At 39.0% G+C, this 18,996-nt stretch overlaps 1 pseudogene; it reads left to right on the top strand.

Annotated features, from left to right (window-relative positions):
• Nucleotides 1–1,048: 1,048 nt before the first annotated feature.
• LOC136676619 (calpain-8-like) lies at nt 1,049–17,609 on the top strand (annotated as a pseudogene).
• The last annotated feature ends 1,387 nt before the right edge of the window (nt 17,610–18,996 follow it).

Raw genomic sequence — 18,996 nt, 5'->3', positions numbered from 1 at the left:
GAGAAAAATACAGTACCCGATTTTTCAGTATTTACCTTGTCCCCTTTTGGCTTTTTTTACAGATTCCATTATCTTTAACAGAAATATGTTTTCAGTTTTTCAATGAAAATTGCAGGGATATATATTCCTACACCACCACAATCCAAACATGCCCATTTACATAGAAATAAATAAGCAGTGGTCTCTAACATTTGCACAGTACTGTAAATGTTGATTTCATGGAAAGTGCAACAGGTAAAAAACGGTTTAACTTACATTTGCATTGACTTTGCCCACAGACATATCTGTGTAGAGCTGTATTTGCTTAAAACAATCATGTTTATATAGGCTAGGTGTTAAAAAGGCAAGGATAATTATATAACTCTTGAAGAACCCCCAAAAATGTTTAGCGTTTTAAATATGTATGTTAATAGTATATGACCTTTTTCTCTATCAGTTTTGAATAGGCATTTACGTTCTTCTGTATGTATTATATTCTAATTTAGTTGCATTTTCTTGTTTGTTTTTTTATAAGACGTTTATATTTTATTAATAATTTTTAATTAATGGTTTTTAACTGTTCCTTTTGTGTTCTGTCCAGCACTTTGGTTTGCCATTGTGTAAGAAATATGTTCTGTTAATAAACTTGGCATGCTTTGCCTTGAATCCTCTTTTAAATTTGTGAGAATACAGTAGATGATAGAATGAAAAAAGTGCTTTTTTCATTATTAAATATGATGCACTTACAAGATTGTTGTACTATTTAATATGTATTTATTTTTATTAATGCTTTTTATTTTATTCAATAAAAATGTGTATATATTCTCTTCACATTATTTAAATGACACAAGTGAAAATAAAGCATTTCCTGTCAGATGTGATATTGCTGGATACATTTCACTGAAGAAGGCAATTCAAATTAGACTGTTGTACCTACTAAACTGAAACGTGTTTATCATTTTTTTGTCAATGCAAATGAAACCATGTGGATAAATATTCAAATTAGTCTTTGGGTGAAAAAGTTTAAAAATCCATGCAGATGAGTGAGTTGACAACTGAGCACCACCTGAAGAACCTTGTGTTTGAAAAATATTACTTGGAAAACGGTTTAAGAATTTGACATCCAGAGATGGCAGGTCCAAACAAGGCTGTGGTTAAGTATCTTAACCAAGACTTTAATACACTGAAGGCCCAGTGCCTGAGTAAGAAAGAATTATTCTCTGATCCAATGTTTCCAGCTGCACCTCAGTCTCTGGGCTTCGAAGAGCTCGGACCAAAATCAGAAAAGGTCAAGATGCTGCAGTGGAAAAGGCCAAAAGTGAGTTTAATTTTGAAATCTTTATTGTTTGTTTGTTTGCTTGCTTCACAACCAACTGTATATTCATTAATTAAGAAATAGCAATTACGTTAAAATACATATATAAAAAGTGTGTGTGTGTTTGTGAGTTTGTGTACAAAATGTTATTTTAGAAAGATTAAAATACTGCAATATTATTTTTACTAATACTGGTGAAAGTACTATGCCACTGTGTGCACACACAATTGAGCAAATGGAAGAGTCAAACCTCCTAACCACAATTCATCTTTGTTTTTGAAAGTACAAAGTACAATTTTTAAAGCATTTTCCAGAAAAATATCAATACATAGATTAAAATATTTGTGATAAAGCATTGGATTAGACCTTGTTTTATCTGAATGTATTTCAGGAAATTGTTCCAAATCCTGAGTTCATTGTCAATGGGGCTCAAAAGTCAGACATTAAACAAGGAGAGTTAGGTGAGTTTGAGATTTTCTAATTTTGTCTAAATGTATTCTTGAAAAGAAAGGTGTTTATATGTACTTTTACTCATTTTTCCCTACAGTAACAGACCCACTTTTTAAAGAAAGGCCTTTCTGGATTTGGAAATAGAGAGTGGAACTTGTTTATTATAAGTAGAAACTTAGGTTAGAGCTTATAGAATTTCAACTATCAATTTCCAATGTCATCATTTTTAAATGCAGGTGACTGCTGGCTTATGGCAGCCATCGCCTCTTTGACATTGGACCAAGATATTCTGGCTCGTGTGATTTATCCTGATCAGACCTTTGCAAAAGACTACGCAGGAATTTTTCATTTTCAGGTAGAAATCTTGTGCTTTTGAATGTTAATGCATTATTTGTTTGTCACAGAAAAAAAGATTTTCCTAATCATTAAAGAAAAACAATGATTATGAACTAAGTTCAAGTTTAAAATCCCATAATCCATATATAGAAACATAGCGGCAGGTTGGCCAGATTTAAATACACTGTTTCTGTGATGTCATGTACTTAGTGATGTTATTGTAGTTAATGTAATGTTAATGTTTTTAGTATTATATATATCTACATATTTATTTACAGCATTCAAAAATAGGATGTGTTACATGTCAGTCTGCATTTATCAGTGAGGGACAATCATTTGAACATTTTACCTGGCTATATAGAATAGCTATATTCTTTTGAAGGCTGTGAATACTTTTCTAATATTTAAAACATAGATATAGGCTGATTGACTGATCAACACAAATAAACCAGGAGAATCATAAGTCTGTTTAAGCTCAAATGCTTTTCAAGAATATGTAAGTATACAACATTTATTTACAAAACACATTTAAAATGAACAGCTGGTGCCCAAAGTGCTTAAAGGAGCAATCTGTAATATGTTTACTGTATTAAATCGTAAGAGATCAATATGTGTCATCTGAAGATGAAAGGCGTAAACTCTGTTGCTTATGTAATTAACAAATTAACAAATAAAATGAGTTTTGAGAGCAGATAACACATGTAAACTCTGTGGTTTGTGTATTTTAGACGAATGAGTGAATAATAATAGAAGATAACGCATATAAACTGTGGTTTGTGCATTTTAGACAAATGAGTGAATAATAACAGAGGATAACAGATGTAAACTCTGTGGTTTGTGCAATTTAGACAAATGAGTGAATAATAACAGAAGATAGCAGATGTAAACTCTGTGGTTTGTGCATTTTAGACAAATGAGTGAATAATAACAGAAGATAAAAGATGTAAACTCTGTGGTATTTGAGTTTTAGATGAATGAGTGAATAATAACAGAAGATAAAAGATGTAAACTCTGTGGTATTTGTGTTTTAGATGAAGAAGTGTCTGTGAAAAAAGATGATGAAAAAATGGTGTAATGAGAGCAGTGTTTTGAATGTGAAGTTCAGTACTCATTTTAACCATTTGCTGTCAGTATTACAATTTGCTTCTGTAAAATGGAGAAGAATAAGGATAACACACTATCAACAGATTATAATAATGTGGAATGGAATTCAACATAATAAACTAAGGAAAATAGAAAAATATATGAACTGAAGAGCAAAGTGTAGAATGAACAGGTGATAATTGTCAAAGAAAATAAAATCCCATAAATCAAAAGCTAAGTTTTCAAATAAGGTTTTAATCTGGGATTTAAAATCTGATATGGATGATGCAGAACTTGCGTTTAAGGGAATATATTTCTGTATTATTTTAGAATAATACTACACACATAAAAGTTAATAAATATTTTAAAAATATTAATGGTTATTAATTAGATTGTAAACACATTAAAATTCATTAATAATCAGTAATTACACATAGATAGAAATAGTAATAGTGACCTGCTATTTGCGAAAAACTGAACCCACATCCATCTACACTGTAAACCTCAGATCTTGCCAAACACTGACCTTACTTTGTCTTCTCCCTCAGGCAACACTAACCTTGTCAGCTGCAGCACGCTTGTTAATAAGTTTAACCATTTACCCAACAAGTTTACTGGGTTCTGGATAACAAGACATGACAAAATTTAACTGAAGAAAAGATGAAAAATATATCTGGAAAATGTTTTTGTGTCAAAAACCACAAACTCAACAGACTGCTTTCTCTCCTGTATGGCTGAGTCTCCTGAGAATTAACTGTGTATGACATATGCAGGAGTTTATAGCTTTTAATTGAAGAAATGTGTGAGCTAACAGAACCACTTTCCTCAAATTAAAACAATATAAACAGCAGAAATAAATAGAACTTTTCTTAGTCCTATAGTGCAAAAAAGGAAGTGAAAATTACAACCAGTCATATTAAGTCTCGCATCAAGTTTAATATCAAGTTTAGAGGGGAACCATAAACAGGGGAAGTAGTTATTTTTAGTGAGATAATAAGTGTGCAAATGTTGAGTTCTGAGCCTTTTTGAGTTCTGTTTGTGAAACACAGCTCTGACCAATGCGCATGGTGTTGTGCCAAACCCAGCCCCAGAAACATACACAAACAGTTTTATTTCCTATTATTTATTTTTATGAAACATTGTAATCCTCAGCTATTTAACCTCAACATGCCCACGGATGACATCACGGTTCACACTGATGAACGAACTCTTACGAAATTTTCTGGTTCGCGAAACCAGTTTATGGTTCTGCTGAATGATTTCAAACTGGTAGAAAAGTGATCTGTCACACTATATTTTTTCCACCAAGAACCCAAATTGCAGCAAGACATGTGACTTTAAAGTAACTGGAGCATTTTCTATGTGAATCTCCTCCAATTCAAATGTTACACTGGCTGCTAATAGCATTACAAGCTCTTCTGTTGAGAGCTGCTCTGACTGCTGAGCTGTCACACTCACCGCCCTTGCTACTGTGCTACCAGATCCCTCTTAAAAAGTTCACACTAGCATACAGAATTTTTCCCCCTGCAATACAGATTCAAGCTTGATGAGAAATATCATCATGAGATCTCGTCACACCCCTACTGTTTAGTAGTGATGTGCATACATCGATACTGAAATATCAATACCTCTGATACCAGACCATTATTCTCTGAAATTGATTATTGGACCAAAATATCAATGCTTTTGATACTTCAGTCATTTGAGGTAATGTGTAGCATTAACAAGAATACAGTGGAAAGTACCTGAACTATCAAAATGATCAGTCATTCAGTCTGTAGACAGACACAATGGCAGAGTGTAAACAGAGCATGTGCAAAGTCCTTTGGTACTGCGGGTAGGAACAATCCAGGTACAGAGGGAGAAATGTTGGAGCTTTAAGCGGTGCTAAGTACTGTTGCTGTTGAAGTTGTTAAAATTAATAAATATGGTTATGAAATATGAGATCCTCCTTGGATCACCACCTTAACGTGGTGGAGGGGTTTGCGTGCCTGCGTGAGCCTAGGAGCTATGTTGTCGGGGGCAATAGCCCCTGGTAGGGTCTCCCAAGGCAAATTGGTCCTAGGTGATGGGCCAGACAAAGAGTGATCCATAAAGACACGAATGAAAAAGATAATAACGAGGACACAGCCTCCGTTGCCCAGAGCAGGGTTACCGGGGCCTCACCCTGGAGCCAGGCCTGGGGGAGGGGCTCCTTGGCGAGCGCCTGGTGGCCGGACTTTCACCTATGGAGTCCGGCCGGGCTTAGCCCGAAGGAGATACATGGGTCCACTCTCCCATGGGCCCACCACCTGTGGGAGAGGTAGTAATCCGGGTCTGGTGCATTGTGGATCGGGTGGTGGTCGGGGTCGGGGGCCCTGGCGTTCCGATCCTCAGTTACTGAAACTGGCTTTTGGAACATGGAACGTAACCTCTCTGGTGGGAAAAGAGCCTGAGCTGGTGCGCGAGGTTGAGAGGTACCGACTAGATATAGTTGGGCTCACCTTGACACACAGTATGGGCTCTGGAACCAATCTCCTCGAGAGGGGCTGGATGCTCTTTCACTCTGGAGTTGCCCAGGGTGAGAGGCGTAAGGCAGGTGTGGGCTTACTCATAGCCCCCCGGCTTAGCGCCTGTACGTTGGGGTTTACCCCAGTGGACGAGAGGGTAATTTCCCTGCGCCTTCGGGTTGGGGAAAGGGCTCTGACTGTTGTTTGTGCTTATGCACCGAACAGCAGTTCAGAGTACCATGCCTTCTTGGGGACCCTAGAGGGAGTGCTGGAGAACACTCATTCTGGGGACTCCATTGTTCTGCTGGGGGACTTCAACGCTCACGTGGGTAATGACAGTGAGACCTGGAGGGGCGTGATTGGGAGGAACGGCCCCGCCGATCTGAACCCGAGTGGTGTTCAGTTATTGGATTTCTGTGCTTGTCACAGTTTGTCCATTACGAACACCATGTTCGAACATAAGGGTGTCCACAAGTACACCTGGCATCAGGCTACCCTAGGTCGCATTTCGATGATCGATTTTATAGTCGTATCATCTGACCTGCGGCCATATGTTCTGGACACTCGGGTGAAGAGAGGCGCTGAGCTGTCAACTGATCACCACTTGTGGTGTGTTGGATCAGATGGCGGGGGACAGACCTGGCAGGCCCAAATGTGTGCTGAGGGTTTGCTAGGAACGTTTGGCAGAGCACGTTTGGCGAACCTGTCAGAAAGATCTTCAACTCCCACATCCGGCAGAGCTTCGACTGCATCCCGGGGGAGGCTGGTGACATTGAGTCCGAGTGGGCCATGTTCCGGACCTCCATTGTTGAGGCGGCTGAACGGAGCTGTGGCTGCAAGGTTGTCGGTGCCTGTCGAGGTGGCAATCCCCGCACTCGGGGGTGGACACCCCAGGTGAGGGGGGCTGTCAAGCTGAAGAAAGAGGCCTATCGAGCCTGGTTGGCTCAGGGGACTCCGGAGGCAGCCGACAGGTACCGAGGAGCCAAGCAGCTCGCAGCCTCAGCAGTCGCTGAGGCAAAAACCCGGGTGTGGGAGGAGTTTGGTGAGAACATGGAAAACGACTTTTGGCTCCGAGAAGTTTCTGGCAAAACGTCTGGCGACTCAGGAGGGGAAAGCAGTTTTCCACCAACACTGTATATGGTGGGGGTGGGGAACTGTTGACCTCGACTGGGGACGTCACCACACGGTGGAAGGAATACTTCGAGGATCTTCTCAATCCCACCAGCACGTCTTCCGCAGAGGAAGCAGAGCTTGGGGACCCCGGGGGGGGGGGCTCGTCTATCACTGGGGCTGAAGTGGCCAAGGTGGTAGGGAAACTCCTTGGCGGTAGGGCCCTGGGGGTGGATGAGGTTCACCCCGGGTTCCTCAAGGCTCTGGATGTTGTGGGGCTGTCCTGGTTGACACGTCTTTGCAACATCGCGTGGACGGTGGGCATCGGGGGCAGTGCCTCTGGACTAGCAGACTGGGGTGGTGGTTCCCCTTTTTAAAAAGGGGGATCGGAGGGTGTGTTCCAACTATAGGGGGATCACACTCCTCAGCCTCCCCGGTAAGGTCTATGCGGGGGTACTGGAGAAGAGAGTCCAACCGATAGTTTAACCTCGGATCCAGGAGGAACAATGCGGATTCCGCCCCGGTCGTGGAACACAGGACCAGCTCTTTACCCTCGCTAGGATCCTGGAGGGTGCATGGGAGTTTGCTCAACCAGTCTACATGTGTTTTGTGGATCTGGAGAAGGCATTCGACCGCTCAGGGGTGCTCAGGGAGTATGGGGTACTGGGCTCTTTGTTACGAGCTATCCAGTCCCTGTACAAACAGAGCAGGAGTCTGGTTCGTATGGCTGGCAGTAAGTCTGACTGGTTTCCAGTCGGAGTTGGACTCCGTCAGGGCTGCCCGTTGTCACCGGTTCTGTTCACAACTTTTATGGACAGAATTTCACGGCATAGCCAAGTGGCGGAGGGTGTCCGGTTTGGTGGTCTCAGGATCCCATGTCTGCTTTTTGCAGATGATGTGGTCTTGTTGGCTTCATCGAGCCAGGACCTCCAGCTCTTCCTGGACCAGTTTGCAGCCGAGTGTGAAGCGGTAGGGATGAGGATCAGTACCTCCAAGTCCGAGTCCATGGTACTCAGTCGGAAAAGGGTGGAGTGCTCTCTCCAGGTTGGAAGTGAGATCCTGCCTCAAGTGGAGAAGTTTAAATACCTCGGGGTCTTGTTCACGAGTGAGGGAAAGATGGAGCGTGAGATTGACAGGCGGATCGGTGCAGCGTCAGCAGTAATGCGGGCTCTGTACCGGTCCGTTGTGGTGAAGAAAGAGCTGAGCAGAAAATCAAAGCTCTCGATTTACCGTTCAATCTACGTCCCAACCCTCACCTATGGTCATGAGCTTTGGGTAGTGACCGAAAGAACGAGATCACGTGTACAAGCGGCTGAAATGAGTTTTCTCCGCAGGATGTCTGGACTCTCCCTTAGAGACAGGGTTAGGAGCTCGGACATCCGGGAGAGACTCGGAGTGGAGCCGCTGCTCCTCCACGTCGAGAGGAGCCAGTTGAGGTGGTTCGGGCATCTGGTTCGGATGCCTCCTGGACGCCTTCCTGGAGAGGTGTTCCGGGCATGTCCAACTGGGAGGAGGCCCCGGGGCAGACCAAGAACACGCTGGAGAGACTATATATCTCAACTGGCCTGGGAACGCCTCGGTATACCCCCGGAGGAGCTGGCGTCGGTGGCTGGGGAGAGGGAGGTCTGGGTTTCTTTGCTCCGACTGCTTCCCCCGCGACCCGGACCCGGATAAGCGGTGGATAATGAATGGATGGATGGATGGTTATGAAATAAGTAACAAAATAAATCTATGCTTCAAAAAATAGCGGCTTAAGTTCAGCTTGGAGTAATAATGTGTATCACTGAGATAATCTGACATTGAATTAATTAATGAATCAATGAATTAATAAATTGATAATTTAAAGTGGATTACATAGACTAGGTGTCATTAATATATACAGAGCAATTGTATATATCTATTTTTACATACAATCAGTGTAATTTGCTTTATCTGTTTTTACCAAACACATTAGGTGTATTTACACAAATTATTGTTATTAGATCAGTATCACCAATACCAGCCTGAGTTTTACACAGTATCAAATCAGAAAGGAAATAGGTGGTATTGAACATCACTGTTTAGATATTGATGGTAATGTGGTGTATACTACATATAAAATGACCAGGTCTTGCTGTTTTTACCTGGACATTTTAAGTTATCTGACATTTTCAGTATTAAAAATGATGTCAGTTTTTACTTTTCTCTGTGTTAAAAATATTATTAATGATTGTAAGCCATTTACAACCTAATTAATATGTAACAAACTGATTTTAAACCATTAATATAAACATTTATAAGGGTAGTCTTATTTTTAAGTACAGTTTTTTCAGGGTTAACAAAGACACAAACATCTTTGATTTTGGAACCTTTCATGAAAAATCTTTAACTTTTTATTTATTTAATTTATTACTGTTATTTTTGGGGTTTTTTTTGGACATGAAAATGTCTCATATCTCCTTAACAAATTCAATTAAAAATATGCTGTGATATGTACACCCATAAAAATGCCATTTTTTAAAATATTTATTTATTATATTTTATTTTAAGCATGGTTACAATATTTGAATGATAAAGGTGCTGAACATCTGGCTTTATTATACTTTACAATTGTGGCAGTATGGTCAGTGGGTGGATGTTGTCATACATGACTTGCTTCCCACCAAAAAAGGAAAGCTGGTCTTTGTTCATTCTGCTGAAAGAAATGAGTTCTGGAGTGCACTGCTGGAGAAGGCCTATGCAAAGTGAGTGTGTATTACCTTTTAAGTTCCTAATTTTATTGGTATATTTTTTTCTTTATATCTTAAACACCATTCCTCATAATCTTAGCCAGTTCCAATGTTAATAATGTTAACAAAAACTATGACCAAAAATAAAAACATCATTGACTACCTATTTTTTACAACAAAAACTAGACAAGAACTATTATAATTTATATTATATTATATTGTATTTTTTTCAATGACTAAAAATTTAACAGTCGTGAAAGTAATGGTAAATTATTTAAAATCAGAAAATCATGATGAAATAACAACAGGAAAATGCTGTTTGTTGTTCCAAGGCAACAAAGCAAAATCACGTTTCCTCTTTGCTGCTCAGAGCTGCTTCGATGATTTTATAACCACACTTTGAAATCATTTTACACACACAACAAAAACACACCACAGTATCCACCACTGTGTCCCATAAATATGGGGAAGAATGGGGTCACTTTAGAAGTGTAAGGAGATATTGGTCTAAAATTTCATGAGTCAACGCTATTTCTGTCATAAAAATTTTTCTTCCTCACAGTCCTGCAGCATGGGGCAAATAAAGCCCTGTAATATTACATGGCTTAAATTAGACCTTTTTTAATTTAATTTAAATGTAATAAATTAGAGTAAAATATTGTAGCAAAGTAAGCACTCAATTTGATTAATTTAATTATGATTGATCCGCTGAGAAGGTGGTGTAGCAGGTAGTGTTGCAGTCACACAGCTCCAGAGACCTGGAGATTGTGGGCTCAAGTTCCACTCCGGGTGACTGTGAGGAGTTTGGTGTGTTCTCCCCATGTCTGCATGGGTTTACTCTGGGTGCTCGGGTTTCCTCCCATGGTCCAAAAACACATGTTGGTAGGTGGACTCAAATTGTCCATAGGTGTGAGTGTGTGTAGCCCTGTGAAGGCCTGCCGCCACCCTGAATTGGAGAAGCGGTTACAGACAATGAATGGACATTTCCCCAGCTCAATATCAGCTGGAGAACCCAGAGTCAGAGCCATAATTTCATGTTACTTCTGGTCTGTTCTCTATCCCACCTACAGTATTAATGCAGGAAGTACATTCTGATAAGTTAATTCTGTCTATAAAACAATCCTGCCTACAGTATTAATGCAGGAAGCATGTTCTGATAAGGTAATTCAGTCTATAAAACAATCCTATCTACAGTATTAATGCAGGAAGCACATTCTAATAAGGTAATTCAGTCTATAAAACTATCCTATCTATAGTATTAATGCAGGAAGCACATTCTGATAAGGTAATTCAGTCTATAAAACTATCCTATCTACAGTATTAATGCAGGAAGCATGTTCTGATAAGGTAATTTAGTCTTCAAAACTATCCTATCTACAGTATTAATGCAGGAAGCATGTTCTGATAAGGTAATTCAGTCTATAAAACTATCCTATCTATAGTATTAATGCAGGAAGCATGTTCTGATAAGGTAATTTAGTCTTCAAAACTACCCTATCTACAGTATTAATGCAGGAAGCATGTTCTGATAAGGTAATTCAGTCTATAAAACAATCCTATCTACAGTATTAATGCAGGAAGCACATTCTAATAAGGTAATTCAGTCTATAAAACTATCCTATCTATAGTATTAATGCAGGAAGCACATTCTGATAAGGTAATTCAGTCTATAAAACTATCCTATCTATAGTATTAATGCAGGAAGCACATTCTGATAAGGTAATTCAGTCTATAAAACAATCCTATCTACAGTATTAATGCAGGAAGCACATTCTAATAAGGTAATTCAGTCTATAAAACTATCCTATCTATAGTATTAATGCAGGAAGCACATTCTGATAAGGTAATTCAGTCTATAAAACTATCCTATCTATAGTATTAATGCAGGAAGCACATTCTGATAAGGTAATTCAGTCTATAAAACTATCCTATCTACAGTATTAATGCAGGAAGCATGTTCTGATAAGGTAATTCAGTCTATAAAACAATCCTATCTACAGTATTAATGCAGGAAGCACATTCTAACAAGGTAATTCAGTCTATAAAACTATCCTAACTATAGTATTAATGCAGGAAGCACATTCTGATAAGGTAATTCAGTCTATAAAACTATCCTATCTACAGTATTAATGCAGGAAGCATGTTCTGATAAGGTAATTCATTCCATAAAACTATCCTATCTACAGTATTAATGCAGGAAGCACGCTGTGGTAGGACACTGACACGGTAGCACAATTCGATAGACATGTCTATAAATATGTGCTACGTTAGGACAATTTGACAAAGTAGCATAGATTTTCAGGACACTGGTCGTATTTGAGTGAGCGAGGAAGAGAGAGATGTGTGTGAGATTTGATTTCACGACAGTACTGTAAATGTGAATTACACTCAGCAGCAGGTGGGGGGTGCTCAGGAGACAAAAAAGCCAATTCTTTCATTGTATCCCTTAAAATAGAGTCAGTTCTTTCGGAGACTTTGCTCTGTGGTGTCGAGCATTTCTGAGATAAGTAAGGTGCCTTTGTTGAAGATGAAGATGAATCCTGAAGTTGATTCGTTCCCAGTCGGTTCTCCGTGATGGAACTGAAGATCCGAACTCCAAAAACTTCCTGAAGGTTCATTCTCTGCACAAGGCTTTTCAAGGGCCTTTTTGGCGACCTTCTAGTGGGAGAAGCCCATGCTCTGAATGGACCCTGAGGTTTTGGCAGAGCTGCTTTTGTTTGGCCCGGAGGGTTATAGGGTGGTGGTTGTCCTTAAAGCCCACTCAGGAATCCGCCGGGAATCAGGACAAAGAGATCCTGTCAGATAGCGTCCTGATTAATTAATTAATTTTTAAAAAATATATTGGAATGAAACCTTTTCTTAGGTACTTGATATTTCATTTCCTGGTGGAATATTCCACAGTTTGTTACATAAGGCATGCAAACAAATTTATAGCTTAAAAAAAAATTATGAAATAAAGAGGGGTTTCTTTGTGTAGTCGTGTTAAACCAAGCATCTAGGACTATTAATTCAAAAGGCTTCAGGATAACAGTTTAATACTTCAGATTTTAGATCATTTTTTTCTGTGGGTATTTTATAATCGAGCGTCACCAGTAAACACAACAACACACTCAATCTTACAAATCTAGGTTGGATTACATACAGGATTCACTAATACAAGAAAGTTTGTAAGATAATACAACCTTGATTAAGAGAGAATTAAATCATTATACAAAAGAAAAAATATATAAGAGATTTTTGCAGGCGCAGAAACAAAAGTAAAGTATTTCTCTAAAGTGTTCCATTTTAAACTTTTACTTGTTAACCAGTATTTGGTTGAAATGTACATTCTGTTCTGTTGCACATAGGAAGAGAACTTTAAATGTTGAAATTTCAGTGGTTTGACTTGATCAGAAGGACAGAGGCTTTTTTGATAAGTGACAAAGATGACAAAGGTGAATATGGCAGTCTGCAGACTCTTTGGCTCCCTCAGCTGATGGGATTATCTCAAGATGTGAAGAGTGAGCTCTGTGTAACCTCAGATGAATGGCAAACTGAATGGCAGTTATGAGGCTCTGAAAGGAGGCCTTGCTTCTGAAGCCTTTGAGGATTTCACTGGAGGAACTGGAGAAATTTATAAGCTCAGTCAAGCTCCACCAAACCTGTTTAATATCATGAAACAGTCTCTGAGTCAAGGCTCTCTGCTAAGCACGTCTATATCTGTAAGTATGTAGCTTACAACCAGGTTTAAAAACTGAACATACTACATCCTGGGGATCTGTATACATCCCTACATCTAGTTTAGATTTGGCAGATTCCAAAGACATGCAAAATTGTATATTTTGGTCAGTTTAAACTGAGTGTAAAATGCAAAAATATTCTTACTGTCATGAATCGCCCTATCCAATATGTTCCTTTTCTCTCTGTCTTCCTGGTTCCCTTGTTTACCATGTGCTAATAGCACATGGCTCTGTTTTTGTTTTGTTTCTGTATCCTCCTTTGTGTCTGCCTAGTCCTCAGTGTCTTATTTGTGGTCCTGCCCTCTCATTTGTTAACCCAGGTGTTCCTAGTCTGTGCTATTTGTATATATAGTCCTTTTGTTTCAGTGCTTCCTTGTCTGTTCTTGTGTGTGTAGATGTTTGTGTTCATTGTCTTATACATTTCCACCAGGTCACAGTCCTTTTGTGTTCTGTTCCTGTCCTAGTTCTAGTTCTACATTAGTTCTAGTTTGTTTTCTCGCCTCCCTACTCATGGTTTTATTTATAAAAAGATTCCTTGCGTGTACATCCGCCTCCTCTTCCTCCCTCAGCTGTGACACTTACATCCTAAATTAGAAACAGAACATGTGACTGAAGAGCAGCTGGTGAAAAAACATGCCTACTCCATCACTGCAGCAGAAGAGGTCAGACACCTCAGACTGCCCCTACATACCTCAGTGTGTACATCTGCTTATGTTAAACGGACGTCTTTAGGCATTTGATGTGTGATGTGTGTCTGCTGTAGGTTCACATTGGTGGAATCCAGGTGCAGCTGGTGCGTCTTAGGAACCCCTGGGGTTACAAGGAGTGGAATGGAGCTTGGAGCGATAAGTGAGTCTTTTGGCCAACCGTGGATCACATTGATAATTAATTTAATGTCAATGACAAAACTGATCAAAAAATATTAAAGTCCTGTATACATAAGAAATTTGTCAGACTTGTTGGCTAGGGCTAAAAGTTGTATTATATCACAATACACATATAAGGTAGTAATATTATAGGGTGACCAGACGTCCTCTTTTACCCGGACATGTCCTCTTTTTAGACTTAAAAAAATGTCTGGGCGGAATTTCACAAACGTCCGGGATTTTGTTTTTGTAGAGTTTACATAGAATTTCGTTCACAGCGTTTCGTTCACAAACTACTCCCGCCCTCCCCTACTCCGATTGGTTCGCTTGAGTGAGAAGGGGAGTGGTGAAATAGCCTAAAGACCATTCTTCTGATTGGACGGTATGACTGTAGAGCTACCGTTATTGGTCTGTAACCTTCTCTGTAAACATTTAATTGGTCAGTCGGCACGTCAGTAGTCCTTGTTTACGTCAGGCAAAGCTGATGTACCTACCCTCATCTGGAGCAGTTATGCCGAAATGTAAATGTAAGTTCTCAGATGAATTAAAAAAGAAATTCCCATGTTTTCCCATGTGTAGCAAATAAAGGTGTAAAGGACCTAAAAACACACATAGATTCAGCTAAGCATACAACGGCAGCGAGGGGCGTTGCTCTCTCTCTCTCTCTCTCTCTCTCTCTCTGTGTGTGTGTGTGCGCATGTGAGACTAGAAAAAAATTCTCATTAGTGTGTGATCATGGACGGATTAAATGCAGAGACTCAACTTTTCATTCATTATCTGTAACCGCTTATCCAGTTCAGGGTCGCCTGAACCGTGCCGCCCAAGACTCAACTTCTCTAGGGCAATCTCTAGAAATGGGTCTTCTAATGTGGGTAATTATATAATAAACAAAGAGAATCTAGGCAAGCCTAGTTTAGCCAGACCACCATTAGCCATATAGCCATTGTCACAGAGGTTTTATGGCATTTCAAAAACTGGAAACGCCCAAAATAAATACCCTTGTCATTGTAAGGTCTGGAGAAGCTTTAATGCTTCATATCAATGTCATTGTTTACAATAATATAAAAATAGTTTGTTTTCTGTTGCTGACAGTGATAGATAGATGATAGATAGATAGATACTTTATTGATGCCCAGGGGAAATTTCTGAATTTCAGTGTGGGTTCATGGAAAGCCTGTTATTTTCAGTTCTACAAAACTGAAACACCAGTTTAAGATGACATTAAAGCAACTCATTTACCAGAAAGCAACAAGATAACATTTAAGTTTTTGAACATTTCTAAAACCAAACACCTTAACATTTTATCAAACAAGTAATCTATACTTGATAAAGGAACAGGGCTGGAACTATATATTTATGTACTGACGTGCATTTCTATAAGGAACTGAATGATAAAACTATAAATAATTCACAGTCTGGTTTATTTTGAGCAACACCTAGCTCAGGGTGGATTTAATAATCTGGAGATTTTGCCAGTTTTCTTGTAAAGTTAAACAAAAAGCTGTTTCCTCTGGTGACCACCGAACGGTTCCAAATTTAGTTCACAAACTGGAATGTGAAATATGGATGAACTAACAACAGACGGTGTAGTGGCGCCACCTTAAGTTCTCTCTGTAAAATACGTCTGAATTAACGGTTCATACTCGCGCATGCGCGTTTCAACATTAGGTGTCAGTCAGTCAGTAAACGCACGTCTCTTCTAAGTAGGTCCGGCAGGCAGTGCCGGCAATAATAAAAATAATTAAATTAAATTTCCTCCTAATATGGGTAAAAAAAAAGCTTGAATCTCTCAGTAACAAAAATAAATTGGCTTTTAGTCATAGTCAATTGTGTACAAATTGTAACTCTTTTTGCATCATCCTCAGTTCCAAAGAGTGGGACCATGTCCTGCCTCAGGAGAAGAGCAAACTTCACTACTCTGCAGATGATGGAGAGTTCTGGTGAGTTTTAACTGATGGTTCCTCTTTCTAGCAAAAAAAAAAATTTTTTTTTGATATTGTGCTATTCTGTATTATTTATTTAGTTGTTTATTTTTCCTTTGAGGATGGCATATAAAGATTTTAAGGTGCGATACTCAAAGGTGGAAATATGTAACCTGACTCCAGACTCCAGTCTGAGCAGTGACCATGTTTGTCAATGGACCCTTCAGCAGTTTGAGGGAAGCTGGAAGACTGGTTCTACTGATGGTGGCTGCAATAAAACTACAGGTAGCATAATAAACAAGATGTAAGTGAGAGTGAAAAGGTTATAACAGGTTATAATGAAGGGTTTGGACATGGTAGGGGCAGGTTCTAAAGCATGAGGGGTAAAGGGGCATTATAACAAACGAGAGGGGATTGTTAATGGCCAATATTTTTTGTGATAGAGAGTCTGGCAGTGTGAGACTAAAGGAGGTGTGATGGAGTGAGCAGAAAACCACAACATGCAGGGCATTAGCCCATTAGGTACAGGATTAAGAACTACTGGCATATTAAAAATGTCAGCCCTCAATTAAAGTGTTTCTAATTAGGTGATGCAGTGTATTTCGGTTTTCTGCAGCTACATTCTGCTCCAATCCTCAGTTTGTGATAAATCTGGACAACAAGGCCCATGGAGGTGTGGACAGCTGCTCTGTTCTTGTGGGTCTAATGCAGAAAGACATTCGCAAGGAGAAAAATCTTGGACACAAAGCCAACAGCATTTGCTTTGCTGTCTACCCGGTAAAACATAATGTTAAACATACCAAGTAGTATCACTGTAAAATGCTAAAATAATGATTGACTGTAGTAACAATACATTTATGAGATGTTCTTAAGAAACAAGTAAATATTACTAATCTACTATATCTTTATGGCAGTTTAGAAACTCAGCTCAACTTAAACAGGAAAAACTCAACAATACAATTCCAGTTTAGTCACTGCTTGATGAAAATATTCAGGTTGAGGCTTATTGCTTGTGTACATAGCAATAGCGATTACCTAATCAGTATCTGGAAAGCATTTGCCTTTACAAATGACCAACTTTCCGTTAGAAGGCTGTTTATTAGTGAAATAAAGGCAAATCTTTGTTAAACGTAGTGTTCATAGGGCTACCAGAAGACCTAAATGTAAGAAGTGAATAGTTATACCTTCAGAACTGTAACCACTAAATGTTTAGGTTAAGAACATTTGCCTATATTTGTTTTATGTTTCAGCTTAAAGGTCCCAAAGACAGTCGCTTAAGCCCTGAGCAGTTTTCCTATGTGAAGCCGATCCTCACTTCTGAACACAAATCAACACGTGAAGTGTTCCAGCGCTTCAGTTTGCCTCCTGGACACTACGTCATCATTCCCTCAACCTCTGAGCCGCACCATGAGGGCAGTTTCCTCCTTAGGGTCTTCATTGTGAAATAGGCCCCCTCTGAAATCAGGTTCCGTGACCCTGATATGGATTAAGCGGCAAAGATGATGATGATGATCTAGGATGATGCTGGTGTGGGAATCGTCTATTTAATTACTTTAACAAAATACTTTAAATTATTCCAATCTACTGGATTAATGAGTGACATATGAAACAAAACAATCATCTTCTGTAACTGTGATAATAATAATAATAATAATAATAATAATAATAATAATGTTAAATAAACAAATAAATAAATAAAATTGTTTTCTTTTTTATTCTTTTTTTTATATACAGTACTTATTACAACACATAACAAAAAACAAATACCGTTCTTTCTCTTGAATGTATGACATTGTAAAGAAATATTTCTGGAGGTATATTTGAAAAACCTAAAGCTAAAAATAATAAAGGCTTTAATTCATGCAAAATTAGACACAGTAAATACACAATATTTACTGCATATTTCCTTGATGCTATACAAATACTAGTATGATTTAATGACCATTTTGACTGTACATTAAACAAGAAATTGTTTTCACATTAGTGCAGAGTACTATAGCTCAGTAGTTCTAAACCCTGTCCTAAGTGGGTCCCCCCACATTTAACATTTAAGGCATTTAGCAGACGCTGTTACACAGAGAGGCTAATAAAATTGCTTTGGGTTTACTTAGTGTTTGTATTCCAGCTAGTACAAAAATGTTAGAGTTTAAAATACATATGGAAACAGACAGTGCCTGCACAACAGTCTGTAAACATCTGAGAATTGAAGAAACCCATTTCTGGAGTTTTGGGAGAGGAATGTTGTCCCATTATTTTTTCAGCAGGCCTGGTTCTTCTGAACTGGAGACAGAGTTCAGCACCCAGACTCCTCTTCTATGAATAGGGTATTTGCAGGTAAGGGGAAATTTAAGACTTTTAAAGACCCTTTTAATACCACTTTGAAACAAAATCAAAACCACTTCCACTGGCAAACGGTACATGACAAGCACCAGTACTATATTTTCCGAGGAACCAATATGTAAATGTGCTTCATACTCATTGTATTAAACTTGACTTAACTACTGTGCAAAATTGGGGTTATCCAATGGGGTTAAATTTACACTTTGCAATGTGTACAGTACTATTGGCTAAGAGCAAGAGAACCATAAATAATTCTGTTGGTTCTGCTTAGTTTAGTTTGCCGGTAAAACTGTAAGCTAACTTGCAAACTTAGCCATATGGAAACTGCCATAATAAAATCAAATTAAAAATGGGTTTAACTGACCATAGCATATTTAGGATAATTGGGAAATGAATTTAAGACATTTTAAGACAAATTAAGGCCACATCATGATGGAGCCATGCTGTTGTGATGGGTTCAGTATGGTTTTGCATTGTCTTGCTGAAATATGCAAAGCCTGCCCTGAAAGACGGAATGTATGTTGTTCTAAAATTTTGTATGCTGTTCAGCACTGATACTGCTGATGTGTAGATATGTAAGCTGCCTTACCATAGGCACAATTGCAACCCCATACTATCAGACATGCAGGTTTTTGAACTGATAACAAGCAGGGTAGTCCCTCTCCTCTTGAGTCCACAG

The sequence above is a fragment of the Hoplias malabaricus genome, chromosome X2, assembly GCF_029633855.1.
Source record: "Hoplias malabaricus isolate fHopMal1 chromosome X2, fHopMal1.hap1, whole genome shotgun sequence".
Taxonomy (NCBI): domain Eukaryota; kingdom Metazoa; phylum Chordata; class Actinopteri; order Characiformes; family Erythrinidae; genus Hoplias; species Hoplias malabaricus.
Note: the sequence above shows the minus strand (reverse complement) of the source record. Positions and strands in the feature narration are given on the sequence as shown.